Source organism: Pipistrellus hanaki (genome assembly GCF_964339955.1).
Source record: "Pipistrellus hanaki genome assembly, chromosome: 7".
Lineage (NCBI taxonomy): Eukaryota > Metazoa > Chordata > Mammalia > Chiroptera > Vespertilionidae > Pipistrellus > Pipistrellus hanaki.
Window position 1 is genome coordinate 73663914 of NC_140509.1, and position 17055 is coordinate 73680968.

The 17055-nt window shown below is 40.3% G+C and overlaps 1 long non-coding RNA gene across 2 annotated transcripts in view; it reads right to left on the minus strand.

Annotated features, from left to right (window-relative positions):
* The window catches only part of LOC311625437, a 106305-nt gene extending 89743 nt beyond the window's left edge, over window positions 1-16562 (minus strand). For both annotated transcript variants that reach the window (XR_014795506.1, XR_014795507.1), the window contains exon 1: window positions 16356-16562. This is a non-coding gene — a long non-coding RNA (uncharacterized lncRNA). The remainder of the gene's footprint in view (window positions 1-16355) is intronic.
* Between the last annotated feature and the right edge of the window lie 493 nt (window positions 16563-17055).

The following is a 17055-nucleotide window of genomic DNA, read 5'->3' on the forward strand; positions in this document are numbered from 1 at the left end:
GCCAGGCACTGGGCATAAATTTATTGCACCCTCCTGCTTGGTAGGGGTTTGGAGATCATTTAAGGATGCCCCTAGACCTCAAAAGAAAACCTCTTCTCTCCCCCAAAGCTTTCCCAGAATCCAGAAAAGTCATTTTCTTTCCCCTTCTCTTGTAGAGACTTTCTCAACCCCATTTTGCTTTGATGAATTTGTGCATTCTAGAATTTCTGTCAGAGTGTAATACTTCAGTGTACAAAGTTATAAAACCTTTTATGTTTTATATGCTTTATGTGTCCTTTGTCTCCTTTCCTACCTTTATTAGTTTGTAAATTCATTGATAGTAGGAACCATCTACAACTTCTTCTAACTTTCCCTCCCTTCCCCAGGGAGATTGCTCTTACAGAATCTCTTGTCAGGCAGGATGACCTGCTATGTTCTTAGCAGATTACATTTCTTACCTCTCAGTGTTGACAAAAACTCATTAAAATAAAGGAATCAATGAAGGAAAGAAAACAAAGGTAGTGAGAACTTTGGCTCAGTAAACTGCCTCAGTTTCCTCAATTCTCCTGAAAGCAAGCCAGATGTCAGCACGTTCTCAACTCACAGGGTACTGACCTCAATCCCAGGCTTGGGGACACTCCCCTCTCCACTCCCAGGGCCAACATGGCTAGCAATCTTTCTATTAATACCACCGTCACAACCCCACTGGAACAATGGCTCCCTTTTCTTTTAGTCAGAGTTCATCTTGGTCAATTTACATTTCTGAACCTTTTAAGATTAAGTCTTCTGGTTCCATGGCCAATCCACAAAGCACTTTAATAGGTAGGAATCTGAATGATGGTGAAATAGCTCCTAATGACCCAACCATTCTCCAAGAGACCTAAACTGAACAAATTTCTGGATCGCTGAAAGTAACCAAAACAAAGTTGGGTGATAATATTTAGCAAGACAGTTGTCAGAGGAACTCAAGAATAGAACTACAGTATAGGACATCACATACTTTTCTATCTATTAGGGCTTTGGATTATGAATCTTTCTAACAAAAAGAAGATTCTCTAATTGAGGTGAGACATTGCTTCTAGCTCAGCCACTAAGCCAGAGGGAAACTTCACCCAGACACAAAATCTAAGTTCAAAATAGTAATGCGAAGAAGCAATTGGAGATGAAAACAGTTCTATCACAAGCTTATAGAGAATATTCAAAAAATAATCCAGGATAAAATTTGGTAACAACAAGCACTCAAAGAATTCTGTTTTGAGCTAGAGGTAATCACTAAAATATCCCTTTTAAAAAAATCTTTCTAAATGTGCGTCCTATTTATGGAACAATGAGCCGTTTAAAGCTTGAGAAAATCGTGTTCTTATAAATACTTATTACGTAAATAATAAAACATAAAGTAAAATTTGATTTGTTTAAAATTTCCCAGACAAAAGATTTTACTACTTAGGAAATGCCCTTTGTGCTTTAAACTATTAAATTAGGTTTTGTAATTAGTTGGGCTTTGTCATCCAAGCCATGTTTCTATTAGGTGAAAAGACAATAGGACAGAGCTTTAGGGGTCAGATTGAAGCAAGCAACTCCCATGACTCATAAACCATAAAACTGTGTGGCCAAGTGACTGGAACCCTGGCACCTGTCTCAGACTCATCATAGGATCGTTGAAGAAAAATAGGCAGCTACTCAACGAACCTTATGATCGTATTAAAAGCATATGTATGCCAAAACTGGTTTGGCTCAGTGGATAGAGCATCGGCCTGTGAACTGAAAGGTCCCAGGTTCAAGGGCATGTTCCTTAGTTGTGGGCACATCCCCAGTGGTGGTGGGGGGGGAGGGGGTGTGCAACAGGCAGCTGATCGATGTTTCTCTCTCATCGATGTTTCTAACTCTCTATCCCTCTATTTTCCTCTCTGTAAAGAATCAATAAAATATATTTTTAAAAAAGCATATGTATCATTCTTGCTTCTATATGCTATAGCTCTGACCTAAACTTGTTACAATCTCTAAATTAATCAACTTAAGGACTAACATCCTAGGAAATATTTTGTTTATAAGTCTAACGTGTAACTGTCCTTACCAAATGCTTCCTTGCTGTCAATATGATAAAACTATCCAACGAGAGTGTCAATGCGGGGGGGGGGGGGGGGGGGAGAGGCGGGGGGGGGAGAGACACAAAGAAGTTTTAATAAAATTAATTAATAAAAAGGGGGTGAAGAGAAGGGGACATCTGTAATACTTTCAACAATAAAGATAATTTTTTAAATGTAAAACAAGTAAAAATAAATAAATAAAAATAAAAATCTGAGGGAAAATCATTTATATCCAAAAGGCCATATCCAGCCAAGCTTTAATAAAATATGAAGGTAAAAAAAATAAATTTTCCTCCCATTCAACTATTTCTAGGAAGTAACTGAAGAATGAATTCCAGGAAAAGTAGAGAATAAACCAAGAAAAGCATGTGATTTGGAAAATAAGAGCAAAGACAGGAAAGAAAAAAAGAGCCCCCAATTTGATACTAGTATGCTAATACCATGTTTCCCCTAAAATAAGACATCCTCTGAAAATAGGACCTACTTACAGGTTTCCTTCTGAGTGAAATATAAGGCATGCCCCCAAAAATAAGGCCCCCCCTAGGCTCTGTCTCAGAATGCTATTGCTAAACATGAGAGATTTGGTCCACTGATTCTGAAAGAAATGGAGTCACAAGAAATTCACCAGGAAATTCAGGAATTGGAGTGTTATAATGATATTCCAGAAGATGATGACATGATTGTCATTGAATAAATGAGTAAATTCTTGATACTGTAGGATTCACAGTTTGTCTGGTTTGTGTTGACAACTACCGTACTACCGTACCGTATACAGGTAATAAATTTCCTTTATTTTCATTTAACAATAAACGTGTACCGTATTCTTCTTCATGGAAAAATAAGACATCCCCTGAAAATAAGACCTAGCGCATCTTTGGGAGCAAAAATTAATATAAGGCCCTGTCTTATTTTTGGGGAAACGGGGAAGTGCAGGGAAGACCCGGGACTTGGGCTTAGCAGGAGGCATAGGGAACCACTTGTTGTAAGAAGGCATCCAGAGGGCTTAGGGGAAAGGAGATAAAGATTCTTAAAAATGAAGCTGATAGATTACTGATATTTGATTGGATTTAAATGCATCAGTACAAGTGGTTAAGTAAGGTGCTGCTGTTTTTCATTATAAACTTTACACTACTATTTGACTCTATATACTACATACCTGCATTAAAGCAATAAAAGTAAAATATTAATTAGAAAATCCCATATCAATAATTATTTTATATCAATTCCCTTTGAAATTTTGATTGATAATGCTACAATTCAATCCAAGAGGAATGAACACATGTTCCAGTATCTTTTATGATATCTGGGGGGGAAAAAGAAAATTGGTGAATCAATGGCATTTGCATGCAGCCTGGCTTTAATGATTTGATTTCCCATCTTGGTTCAGATGAAATACAATGGATTTCCTGGACTGCACCCATTTTACCCTTCAACTCAGCTAACTTTTCTTCAGCCCCTGTTAAACAAAAAGAAACAGCTGGTGGAGTCTAGGTGAATGTTGTAATTTTGATTCCTCTCCAAATGTGACATTTAACCTGGATGAGTGAGTGAAGGGTTGAAGGATCATCGCTTTCTCATGTTATAATTTATGTTTATGTCAGGCAAGCGAACATTGTTCATATATCAAACTGTCAAGTATTGTCACCTTAATAGTGTAAACAATTAAAAAAGAAGAATTGTAACAACCATTTTAATGGGCTTCTTGTTCATTTATTTCATAGAAAAAACTATAACTGATTTGTGAAAATAAACCATACTTTGCCTCTTTCTCTCTTTTTAAAGTGATCCATCAACCAAATTATCACAAGTGTTCAGTAAATCTATTTTATTCCCTGTATTTTAATAGGAAAATTAGCAAATGAATCCAAGTGGAGAAAAGATCACTGCCTGGGTTCCTGTGACCTTTTTTTTACCCACAGGTCACAGGAGATTTTCAAAGTTTTTAAAATTGCACATTATTTAAAAAGAACTGGACTCCTTTTCCCAAATAAGATAACCCACCACCTCCCTCAAGTGGTCAATTGGATTCGTTTTCTGTTTCCAGAGCTGACTTGTGGTTTATTTCCAAGAACCCTAGAGTCATGTAAAATGGATTCTTTTTCTTTAAAAATTCTTTGGCCTTTGGGGCGAAGAGGGCAGATTACATTAAATTGTGCTAGTATTTTAACTTCTCTGTGTCGAGAGAAAAAGATCCTTAAGCAGGGGTGAGGAGTTGTTCACAGGCCAACTCAGCCTTGCTTTTTCCTCCCACCCGCTCTTTTCTGCTTAAGTGCTTAATCCAAACTCCACCATTTCTAGTTACTTAAGGTCTTATGCCAATTTTATTTTTCACTAGAGTGGAGGTGTTAATTCCTGCTTCCTGAACAAATTGGCCTTTTAGTGATTACACGCCACTCACCAAAACTTATTTAGTATGTCATTTCCTAACCGAAATGAAATACTTTTACAAGGTTTCCTTCGTTACCCTCGCTGAGTAGCTCAGTTGGTTAGAGCATGTCCTGATACACCAATGTTGCAGGTTAGATCCCTGGTCAAGGCATAAACAAGAATCAACCAATAAATGCATAAATGGGTGGAACAACAAATTTCTCTCCTTCTCTCCTTTTTCTCTCTCTTCCTTTCTCTCTTTCTCTCGTTTCCTTTATCTCTTTAGATTAATAAATAAAAAAATATTTCAGAGGAAGAAAGGAAAGAGAAAAGAGGCTGAGGCTGTCTTTCTAAAGAACAACAGCGAGTAAAGTTGTCATTAATATTGACATTCAAATCATTTTAGTACCAAAACTTTAATTCAGGACACATTCATAAAAGTCACTTCTAAGTCATTAGGCTAATTTCAGTTCTAACAATTCCCCAGAATGGAATATGCCAACAAGGATGTCTTTGGGATATGAATTTGAATAAAAATATATGAGGTGATGTTACCACCTAGTTACCATCCAAAAACATGTTGATGCTTTTGGATGGTAACTAAGTGAAATTCCTTTTCTATTATGTTCACTCCTCAGGCTCCTCAAGAAGGATTGAAAGGAACCCCAAAAGCAGTCAGCCTGGGAGCCAGACAAATATAAGAGCAGACGCAATTGAGGAGACTGTTATTGCCTTGACTGTCTAAATCAGGGGTCTTCAAACTACGGCCCGCGGGCCACATGCGGCCCGCAGAGGAGTCTGGTCCGGCCCGCCAGGTTTTTTGGGCAGTGAGCGCAGCCGAGGTGTTACAGTAGGAATTAGTAGTTCATATAGTCCGGCCCTCCAGCTCTCTGAGGGACCGTGATCTGGCACCCACTTTAAAAAGTTTGAGGACCCCTGGTCTAAATAATGCTTACTCATGGTTTTCAAGTTGCTTTAGATAGCCTAGCAATCAGCTGAATCAGATTTTGGGGGGCATTTCTACATATTTTTCTCTTTCAGCCCTCAACCACAAGATAAACTAACTCCTACTATGAAACTCAGTCTCTCTGGCATTTTGGCTTCTCAACTAACTTCTCAATAAAGCCAAAACCTAGGAATGAAAGAATGTCCACACATGCACACAGAACGTGCTAAACCTATGTTAAAAAAAATAAATAAATAAGCCCAGTGTGGAGAGGGTCCTGGATACTCAAAACAGACCGAGTAATAGCGAGGTCTCATTCTTCTCCACCTCCTTTTACTTCTGAAAACTGCCTCAGTCATTCCTAAGTTCATGAGTTCATTACTATCCCAGTGCTGAGTTTGAGACAATAGGGCTGATAGAGGAAAAGTAGCCAGTGAAGTAGGACATTTCAATGTATGTCTCCTACTGGGTGAACGTAATACATTAATACTATGATGGAATAATTAAAAGCCAACCTGGGAAAGCAGCCCCAACCAAGCTCCTTTTCTGTGAGAAATCACTCATCTGTGCTTCTGTTACTGCCAAAGAAGGATGTGGTTGGGGCTCATGAGGGTGCTTCATTCCTCTCTTTCGTTTTCTTTGTCTCTCATTTCTTGCTTCTCAATTTGTTCTTGCTCTCTCACATTTCCTTTCCCCTGAACTCACCCTCCCCATTAAAACACAAAATCACAATGATAGCACGAAGTTGCAAAGTTGGCTTTCCCTTTCACCCACCACAACTAAAAGGGCAGGACCATTTAGCTAGATAAAACTTTCATGGGAGAGTTTTGCCATCTGCTCCAGATGTGCTCATCAAAGGGACTCAGCATAGTTTTCTATGTTACAGGAGGGGAAACTTCATTTCTATTAAATTCCAAGGAACCAATATCTTGGTTAATTTTTTGTGTAAATTGCTATATAGGAAAGTGTGGTCGGGGATAGTATTGCTTTAGGGGCCTTGGGTTGAGACAAACATCAGCATTTTCCTCATTATATGGATAGAATGCCATAATGAAGTTTCCATATTTCGGCAAATTGAAGGTCATGGCAGCCAAACACATGTCAAGAAGTACAGATTCAAAACTCACACCCTAAAATGTCTGGGGGCTTTGTGTGGGTTTTCTGAGGTGTAACCAGCAGACTCTAGATGTGTCTGAAATGAGATTGTCGCTTTGTTTTCTGTGATGGACACTCTTCTGGGTTTGGGGCCCTAGTTTAATAAAGAACTAAGTGCTTTACTCTCTCACTGAGGACCCATCTAATGCCACTCTTGAGGGTAGTCCCTGGCCTAGGGGATCGTGGGGAGTGATAGGTGCAGAAAGATGAGACAGGAATGTGCATTGCCTAGATCAGTGCTACAAATTTAACCTCCAGATTCTGGGGGTGAATCTGAGAGCCCAGATGCCTAACAAGTCCTCAGAACCACATTTTGAGCCGTGGGGACCCTGGACCAGGGCTTCTCACACTATCAACTGAGAGGGACTAGTCCCCACCCACCACCCACCCACCTAATCTCACACAGGTCCTTGCTCCATTTTTCCTCTGACATTCTCCTGAGCCAGAGAGAGTCCACGGTGACCCACTGATCATGTCCGCAGCACCCCAAAGACCAGATGCCTGGTCAGAAAGTCTGCTGAGCTCCAGAATGGGTGTATGAGAAAGAAGACAAAACGAATTCCTCTCTCCACTGCTTGAGGCCACATGGTCTTTTTAACACACAGGGGGGCGGGGGGGGGGGGAGGGGGGATGCTGAGTTCCTTTGGTTTTCCTGAAAACAGCCGCTGACACAAGCCTTCTATTTACAGTATTTAAAATCCATCCACAGCCTAGGCTTTGTCAAGAAGCAAGTTGTGAGGTTAGCTTTCCATCTGCTTCTCATCTCCGGGGTCTGCTCACCAATTGCCTCCTCATCGTGTGTTTGCCCCTGCTGCCTCGCAGTCTCTCCAGATGAAATTCAAGATTCCTCCGTAACTGTAGCAGGACAACTCCTCAGACCAGTGACCTCCCAAATAGCCTCCTCATTCCTCTCATGTTCAGGGAACGGGAAAGGATGCCAGAGAGCTATGTGAGGGTGAACGAGGGCCAGAACTGTAATTTATATCTATGACCTGACAGAAAGGTGGAAACGGAGAGAACGTTGCTCAGTGTGTTTTCCCCCCACCGTCCTAATCTGTTCTCAACAGTGTTTTGCCAAAACAAGGCGTATATTTTACATGAAGTGTCTCCCATTTAAACATGTTTGCCGTAAGTCGGTATTTTAAACTTAACAAGAGCGAGAGAGCTCTTCTATACTAGAATGTTAGCTCTTTGAAGGCAGGAATTCTGTCAGCTCATTGACTGCTGTGTCTCCAACAACCAGAACAATGCCTGGCACAAAGTAGGTGCTCAGGCAATGCCCGTTGATAGCTGGCTAGCTGTATGAGTAATGAGAGCATCGTGAGGCTTCATGCATATCGTCTAGCCTACGTAGGAAACACACTTATCCAACCCAGTTCACCTTCTGCCAGCCTCCTCTGATTCTGTCCTCACTTTATAAACTCCCTTCTCTCCTGCACATATTCCCTCCCCAGTCTCCCCACCTCCATATGCCTCCTCTGTTCTACATTTTCCCTGATCTTGTATGTATCAAAGGCCAAGTTTTCTTAGGAAAGGGGTAAGTTACAGCAACACTATCCTTTCTAAGGACTCTACCCAGAGCCACTGAATGGATTCGTCACCTACAACAGGACAAACTGAATCTGAAAGCAGACTTCCTGTAAGTAAAAACAAAACGAAAACCTCACTGATTCAGAATCCACCCATTTCTCATGTTGATAAAACTATAAGAAATCAAATTTTGGCCATCCTGGAAAAGTAATGACTTTATGTGAATGGTGGCCAAAAACATGAATATTATCTACTTTATTAAAATAGGATCCTTGCTGTGGCTGTTGTGTTCATTGGTAGAGCGTTGGCCAGTGCATAGAAGGGTTGTGGGTTCAATTTCCGGTCAAGGGCATGTACCTGAGTTGCAGATTTATTTTCTGGCCTGGACACAGGATGTGCAGAAGGCAATCAATCGATGTGTCTCTCTCACATCCATGTCTCTCTCTCTTTCTCTCTCTCTTTCCCATCCCCTTCCCTTCCACTCTCTCTAAAATTCAATGGGAAAAAATATCCTTGAGTGAGGATTAACAATAACAAAAATAGGACCCTAATCATTTTTCCACAGTATACTCTTCCCCAGAACCTGATAGATACCCCATTATCTCTCAGCTCAGACCCACTTCTATAGGGAGTATTATAAGAAAATCTCTGTTCCAGATCAGAAAATAGGATATTTCTACGGTGTAGAGAGAGAAATCACTGAGAATCACCCACTCTGAAAACTGGCTCTTGCGGTACTTCTGGGCTGCCCAGTCCCTCTCCCTGCACCACTTAGGTCTGACATTTTTTTTTTTTATATAGCATTTAAGATTCTGGACTCTCCCTCTCAGTCCAGAAGCAAAATATATCTTTCTTATGTTCCCCCTCTTCAGAGTACATCCTAAGACCAAAATAATCCAATCTATTAGTCCAAGAGCTAAGAGAGTTTGGTCTTCTCAGACACCTACTATTGGCTCATTACCAAAGATACTAACTAGGAAGAAGGGCTTTAAAGACTGATGCCCCATGGGAGAAATATGCAGGAGAGCCCCTTTACTGATGTTTTCAGGTTAGTTACCTTTTCTACTCCTAGTAGAAGAGACTCCCAAACATGAGATGGCTCATCCTAACACACCCATTACACTTCTTATTTGAGCAAAACTCTCTGGCTCAGAGACCGTGTGAGTCACAATAACTTCTTCTCCATCAGCTCTTGTGCTAACAGTTCAAGTGACACAAATATTTGAATCTGATATCTAGACAATAAAATAAGCCTTCTAGTTTCAAGCTATTTTATACATCCCTCTGCAATCTGGAAATAGTGCAAAAATCCTACCAGACCCTGGGAAAACTTGTGAAGGAGAATAGTGAGTGAAATTTTCATTAACCCATAGCAAATTCCAAATACTCTCAGGAGAAATCACATTCTAATCAGCACCAAACCTACTTTTATTGTTCTTGAAATTTTCAGCAGTGTTAATGAGAACATGAGAATTTTCATAAGACTGGAGTATGCTCTGAATGAAGTGGTTACACCACAGTTTTTCAGCAGCCTCAGGAGAAAAAGCACTAGAAGTAACTTACATTAAATGCTATTGGAGCTTGCAGGTCTAGATCACTAGTTAAAGCTAATTATATTTTCTATTGGCATATTGATTGAGTCAGAAGCCATGAGTATGAATTTAGAAATTTCCAATAACAAAATAAAATAAAAAAGATTCCAGACCCATAAAGGTCAGGTTTGCAAAGTCAGGATTATTGTTTAATTGATTTCTATATCTGCCGAAACCGGTTTGGCTCAATGGATAGAGTGTCGGCCTGCGGACTGAAAGGTCCCAGGTTCGATTCCAGTCAAGGGCATGTACTTTGGCTGCAGGCAGATCCCCCGGTAGGGGGTGTGCAATAGGCAGCTGGTCAATGTTTCTCTCTCATTGACGTTTCTAGCTCTCTATCCCTCTTCCTTCCTCTCTGTAAAAAATCAATAAAATATATATATTTTAAAAACTTTATAATTGATATCTATAGCTAAATATCCATACATATGTATAGCTATACAGATAGAGATAGAGATAGATATAGAAATAGAGTTCGAAATGGAGATGGAGATGGAGATATAGAATACTGTATGGGGTTATATATATATATTTTTTATGTAGCTAAATTTTAACACCACAAAATATACTTCCATTTAACATCATATTTTCTAAGACAAAAATAATTTAAGGATTAAATTAAGGGAAAAATGCAACTTGCTTGACTTCCAAGCTTAGCCCATATTTCTACACCACCCACCACTCAGATACCCCTAATACCACCACCCCTTCCTCCTATCTACATGAAACACTGGGGAAGATATTTTTCTACTTAGAAAGTTCAAAAAATGGGGAAACTTGACACTTATTTAGCTTTGAAATGTAGCTTGTTTTCTTTTAAAATGAGGGGTGAGATTCAGGAAATATTTTGGAATTTTTGCTCCAAAAATCAAATAAAATAGCCATCCTAGAATGGCTTGGTCAAGTTTTTGATGGAAAGCTTTTCAACATTCTCCCGTTTGCAAAGGAATTAAGAAAGCTGAGAAGATATATCACACAATGTCAAAGGAAGACGTCAGGTTAACAAGAAAAGTATGTCAGTTTAGTGATTTCTTTATCCAGAAAGAAGTGCATATTAATAGAGTGGTTTGAAGAAGTTGTTGCAAAGATTCCCTAGATAGGTAGCAGCTGGGAGTAGGACCAAATGGTTACAGAAGAGTACGAAGCAGTGCCAACAATAGGGAGAGGCTTCTCAATAAGAAAGAGAATGCAATTGAAGGGAAAGTTTCCAACTGCACAAGTTTTACCAGGGCTTGAGTACGTATGTGAAGAAATATCTGTTGAGTCTTCACGGGATTCAGAGCAATGTGTGAAGTAAGAATCACATCACTACCAGAGACTCTCTGCAGACCTGATGAAAGGATGGCCCAACCCTAACTGAAGACCCACCTGGGGATCTGCTACACAATGGGAAAGACAGCTGTCCAACCAGGTTCGTGTTCCTCTGCTCACACAACTTCTTGGAGTAATACTCAAGGACCAAACCAAATGACATCGCATTCTAAATAACTCTCTTCTTCAATGTGACACCTCAGAAATCCCCCACAATGACAGAATGTTGGCTCCTCAGCTAAACTGAAAGCAGAAATAATTCAGGGCCTAAAAATTGAAAAAAGAAGGTGCTGTGCTAAGCCAAGAACAAACACAAAATACGCTTAAGGAAAATACATGCTTTCTTTATTTTGATCAAGTAATTTGATCACTAAAAATATAATCTTTTTTTTTTTTTTTTAAGTGATCAAAATATAACGCTGGTTTGTCTTGTTAAGAACTGGAGAAAAAATTGCCAAAACCGATTTGGCTCAGTGGATAGAGCGTCGGCCTGCGGACTGAAGGGTCTCGGGTTCGATTCTGGTCAAGGGCAAGTACCTTGGTTGCAGGCACATCCCCAGTAGGGGGTGTGCAAGAGGCAGCTGATCAATGATTCTCTCTCATCGATGTTTCTAACTCTCTATCCCTCTATCTTCCTCTCTGTTAAAAAAAAAAAAAAAAAAAAAAAATCAATAAAATATATTTTTTAAAAAAAGAATTGGAGAAAAAATTATATCTTAAAAAAAGAGTTAAGCTCATCTTTAAAGATAGTTTTCCTAGGTCTGACTTGAAAAACTATAACATAAAAGAATTTTCCCATAATGGCACTATCATTCCTTCCACTTGTGACAAACTGCTTTATGACTATAGCGTTCTCAGTTCTCACAGTAAAAATACTGTATTGGAAGTTTTAGAGAAAAAAAAAAAAGAAAAAGAAAAAGAAAGAAAGAAATCTGTTGGTTTCAATTTGTTTTAAATAAACTACAATTCAACAACATGAAATAATCAAAAGTAAATTGGAACTCAGTGGCTGGGTAACCCAATCATAGCATGTGGCTAATTGTGCTCACCCAGTCAACACCAGCACCAAGCTCTGATGAAATGAAACCATTCTACTGAAATATCCGCCCCCCACTCCCCAGGGCTCTCTGGGAATGTCATATCCATCACTCACCAGGGGTTACTGCCTTCTTACTACAAACACTCCCATTGTCAGCAGACATCTGAGTGAAGCTTGAGGGGGGAAATTAGTGAGCCTTGCTTTTTGCTCTCACAATGCTATAAAAATATATAGTGTCACTTTCAATAATTCCCTCCTTACCCCAGAATATGTTACCCTCCCCATAATATCTTTTGGTGGGTTTAACAGTTTGGAGTTCCTTATATTCAAAAGAAAGCCAGTGTAGATGGCATCAGAAGATGTAAAAGTTCAAGTAGTGTATCTGAGTGGTTCTCAGTCTGCTCATGTAAATCACCTGGGACATGGGAAAAAAATACTATCCAGGAGATGCTCTGAGGGAGGAGCCCAAGACATTGGCTTTTTATCAAAGACTAAAGGCCCAGCGCACAATTAAAACCTGCACGTGGAGGGTCCCCTAAGCCCGTGGTCAGCAAATTGCTGCTCGAGAGCCACATGCGGCTCATTGGCCCCTTACGTGTGGCTCTTCCATAAAATACCACAGCCTGGGCGAGTCTATTTTGAAGAAGTGGCATTAGAAGAAGTTTAAGTTTAAAAAATCTGGCTCTCAAAAGAAATTTCAATCATTGTACTGTTGATATTTGGCTCTGTGGACTAATGAGTTTGCCGACCACTGCCCTAGGCTATGCCATCAGGGCCATGTGACGCTCCTCAGACACTGCCAGCACCCCACAATGCTCCAGAATTCCCGCCCACTGTGGCCACTGCAGGACCCACAATGTACCTCCTGGTGTGTCCGGTAGTTGGTGGTGACATTGTGAGGGTATCACGACCACAGGCCTTTTATGATATAGGTTCTTGGGTGATTTTACTGTGCCCTGTGAGCAAGGCAGTTTTCACTTTATTTTTTCACTGACTTTCACTAACTAACATGTTTCACGTATTTTCAGCAATCTTAAAGCTGGAAGAAGAAAAAGAGTACCTTAGAGGTCATCTAGTTTGTGCTTCTCAAACTTCGATCAGCACCTAAGTCATCTGGGGATCTTGTAAAACAGCAGATTTCAAGTCGGAAAGTGTCAGGGAAGTTCTGAGGTTGTTTATTCCTAACAAGCTCTCCGATGGCTCCCAGGTGGCTGGTCTGAGGACCAGACCTAGAGCCGTAAGGAAGTTCTTCCTCTGTAGCCATCGCAAATGAGGAAACCTAGACCCACCGGTACTGCGGCCTCCTTACAGCAATGTAGCTAGCCAAGGGACAAACTTGGGTCAGAACCTACATCATGGCTTCCGGTCCAGGGTTGTCACACAGCAGGAACCAAATGGAAATAGCATTTGTTCCTCTAAAATGTAAATAAATAAATACATACATAAATAAATAAATCTTCAAATGTTTTATGGCACCCTAGGGGGAAACTATGTTATAATAGGATCTTGGCAACTTAGAGTATAAAACAGATTGCAATGTGGAGTTCGTGTCAAGAAACTAAGGAAATAACTACAAGTAACACAAGTAGGAATCCTATTTGTGTTTTGGGGAGGTGTTTGTTTTTAATCAGGAGGAGGAACAAATATAGGGGAAGAGAATAAAACAAACTGAACAGAAGAGAGAAACAGACTATGTACAATCATGAAGGAGGGCACCAAGGGGGAGGCCATGAAGCAACAATAGGCAGAAAATAAAAGAGGCCAGGCTGACCAAAGGGAGATAAGAATAAAAGTTGAGAGCTGGAAATGAACCACAGATTCTAGAATAAAGGGAGAGAGGAAGGGAGGGAGAGAGGGAGGGAGGGAGGGAGGGAGAAGTGAGTTCCTGGAGAAAAGAAAGAAAACATAAAATGAATTGCAAAAGATTCGTAGGAAAATAGAGCATTAAAGAATCAGAAACATGGGCATATATAGAAAAATATTTGTCTTATCCAGCGTTAAAAAACAAAACAAAAAGAAGCAATTTTATTTAATTCATCAAGGTTTGTATATTTTTTCTGATTATATTTTCAAAATAAAAATTCTAATTTCTGCATAAGCAGCTGGAATATAAGGGTAGGCATGGTCTTGGGAGAAGAAGCAGGAACTCCTCTGAGGCTACCACGTCCTCCAGGAAGAAGGAGTAGAAGGGAGGACAAGGTTTAGCTAAACTCAAAAGCATTTCTTCTCTCTTGTCTTTGTAATATCATAAGACCCAGAAACTTTCTTTCCTAGCCAGGTGACCACATGTCCTACCACAGCACGGGATAGAGGCTCCTTTGAAGCCATAGTTCCAGCTCCATAAACTGCTCCAGGCAGGGAATACCCACCGTGCTGGCCTTCTTTGGGCAACATCTCCCCTCAATATGTATCTATGAAACTAAGTATATAACGCCTACCGAGTTCTGGCTGTTCTCTCAGTCTTTCAGACATGGAAACACTGAACCCAGTTATTGTCTAATGTACTTAGGTTATGGCTCTGGAGAAGTCCATTTGTCTACATATTTTCATGGGCAGCTTCCACTCCCTGGCTGTGGCTCATTTCTCATTAAAAACATAAAAGGCAAACTTAGAATCATAAAGAAGAAAATTAAAATCGATGAAACTTGCTTTCCTATAAATCAGGCAGTATAAATCAAATTCCTACAAGGACAAGGAAGGTCAAGCCTATGAATAAAGCTGGCCTGCATTAATAAGAGCATGTGTCTCTTCTAAATGTGACCCCAGCACCATCCAGCATGTTGCTAGCAGGCAAAATGGGGGCCTGATGTTGCCACACGCAGTTGTTTTATAAGAGCTGCAAGAAATTCACATTCTTATGAGCAATCTACACTGAGTAGCCAGGTTATTATGATCTCTGAATGCATAATAATCTGGCAACTCAGTGTATATCCTATATAATAAAAAGCTAATATGCAAATTGTCCCCTCGACCAGGAGTTTGACCAGCAGTCAGGCCGGCCAACTGCCCATGTCCCCTTCCCTTGGGCAGGCTGGCCAGACCCCACCCATGCACAAATTCATGCACCAGGCTATATATATACTGAGTTACCAAATTATTATGCTTACAGAGATCATAATAATATGGCCAGTCAGTATATTAATTTCTAAATGTCAATATTTATCTTATGTTGTTTTTTTATTGTTGTTGTTCTATAATGAGTGTGTCCAATTCTGTTTTAGATTCTGCATTTTCTTTAAAGAAGGTGGAAAGTTTTACTGGATGATCAAAAACTAAGGGGGTTGCCATGATGATCTGGGACAGGTGGAATCACCACAAGTACAACCCATAAAATAAAGCAAGAGTGATTCTTACTTCTATAAGATATCTTTTCACCCTATAAAAGTGATATGAAGGTAATTCTCACAGGATGGCTCATGTGATCAGTAGGATACTGCTGGCAAAAAGAATTAATCTCCCTGCTGGCATTTATTCTTATGTCTCTGTACATTGGAAGCATTTTCTTTCCGTTCTCCAACGATAGTATTCGTGTCCTATACAGGAACAAGTTTAGTTCTTGGATTTTGACTTAAATCCCCTGGATGAACTCTTTTTATTAGGAGTCAATGACGGATGGAGAAGCCAGGGACAGGACTCGCCCTGGCACTGGTTCGTACTATGCACATTGTCTGGAAGGGCTGAGGTTGCCAGTGGAAGAGAATTCCCATGGCCTCACTGTTCAGTATCAATATTTAATGATAAAGAGAGATGTGTTCTTTAACATGATAACCTGCTCCTCGCGTCTCCTGAGGCCCCAGTGTAGCTGACTTTCAGGGGGCCCACATCAATCTTCCAAAACACATCTGAAACCGTCCAGCACACATTCCAGCTGTAGATGGGAGGCACTGACCCAAGTCCAAACAAAAACAAAAATCATCCAAAACCTCCTTTCTTTCCAACATCACAGGCCTCTGAGTGATATGTTTAGATTCTCCCAGGCTGGAGTTCTTCCAGACAGGGCTGGAGACCGAAGCTACAGTGAATATCTCAGCTGACTGATTAGAGATCAGCGAACCGACCTGCAAACACATGGCTAAGGTAGGAGAATGGGCCTGTTAAGTGTATGAGGACTAGGGAGCATGCTTCTGTGCTAATCACTGGCATAAATTTGAGAAACATTAATGATTAAACACAGACACAAGTACAGACACACACACACACACACAAACATTGCTTTCTCAAAACTCACCGATTCCCACATGTTATTTTTTACATAGGCTGTCCACAGAATAGCAAATTAATAATCTAAAAACTAAAATGAAAAGTACCAGTTGGTAGCTATCAACATGGACTCTAGATTGAGTTTTTACCTTTTGATGCACCTTGGTTTGTACCTTTGTTTCGAACTCTTGCTTGAAAGAAATAGTCCAAATCGCTTTCCTGACACGCTCCTATCACCCAGTTCCTTCTGTTCAGCTTCATCTAAACACAGTCCACTGCTTGGAGATGGAGGTGGAGTTCGAATTATTTATCTTTACCTCTCAGGAAAGTGCATGAAGCAGGAGTGTCTGCAGCGTACAGGTTATGATTAAACATGTCTGGTCATGTCTGTGGGGGTGGTAGCTGCAGGACTGGGAGAAAAGGAAGTGGTTCTGCCAAGAGTACATTTGACTAATGAGCCTCCTGGAAAGAGTTTATACAGAGGGAATTGAGCAGAAACACAGCAGAGCAGTCCCACGGGCAGCAGGTGGAACAATGCTCAGGCACAAGTCTGCCCACTGCTGAGATAGCTGTCGTTTTTTACTTCTCCATCCCTGCCTCTGTCTTCCTTCCAGTCCTCCGTGGGCAGGGGACATGGATTCTAGAAAGATGGTGGCTCTTCTTCCAGGTGAATAAGTTGTTGCATACACACACAATTCTGAGATACATTGGGTGAGGTACAAAGGTGTGAAGAATAAATTTTTCCAAAAGCAATGAAGTATAGCATGCCATTGATATGGTCATAGTCCAATTGCCCTCAGTAATATGTAAATAAAGACATTATGTGTCTTTGATAGTCTTCCCAAATAC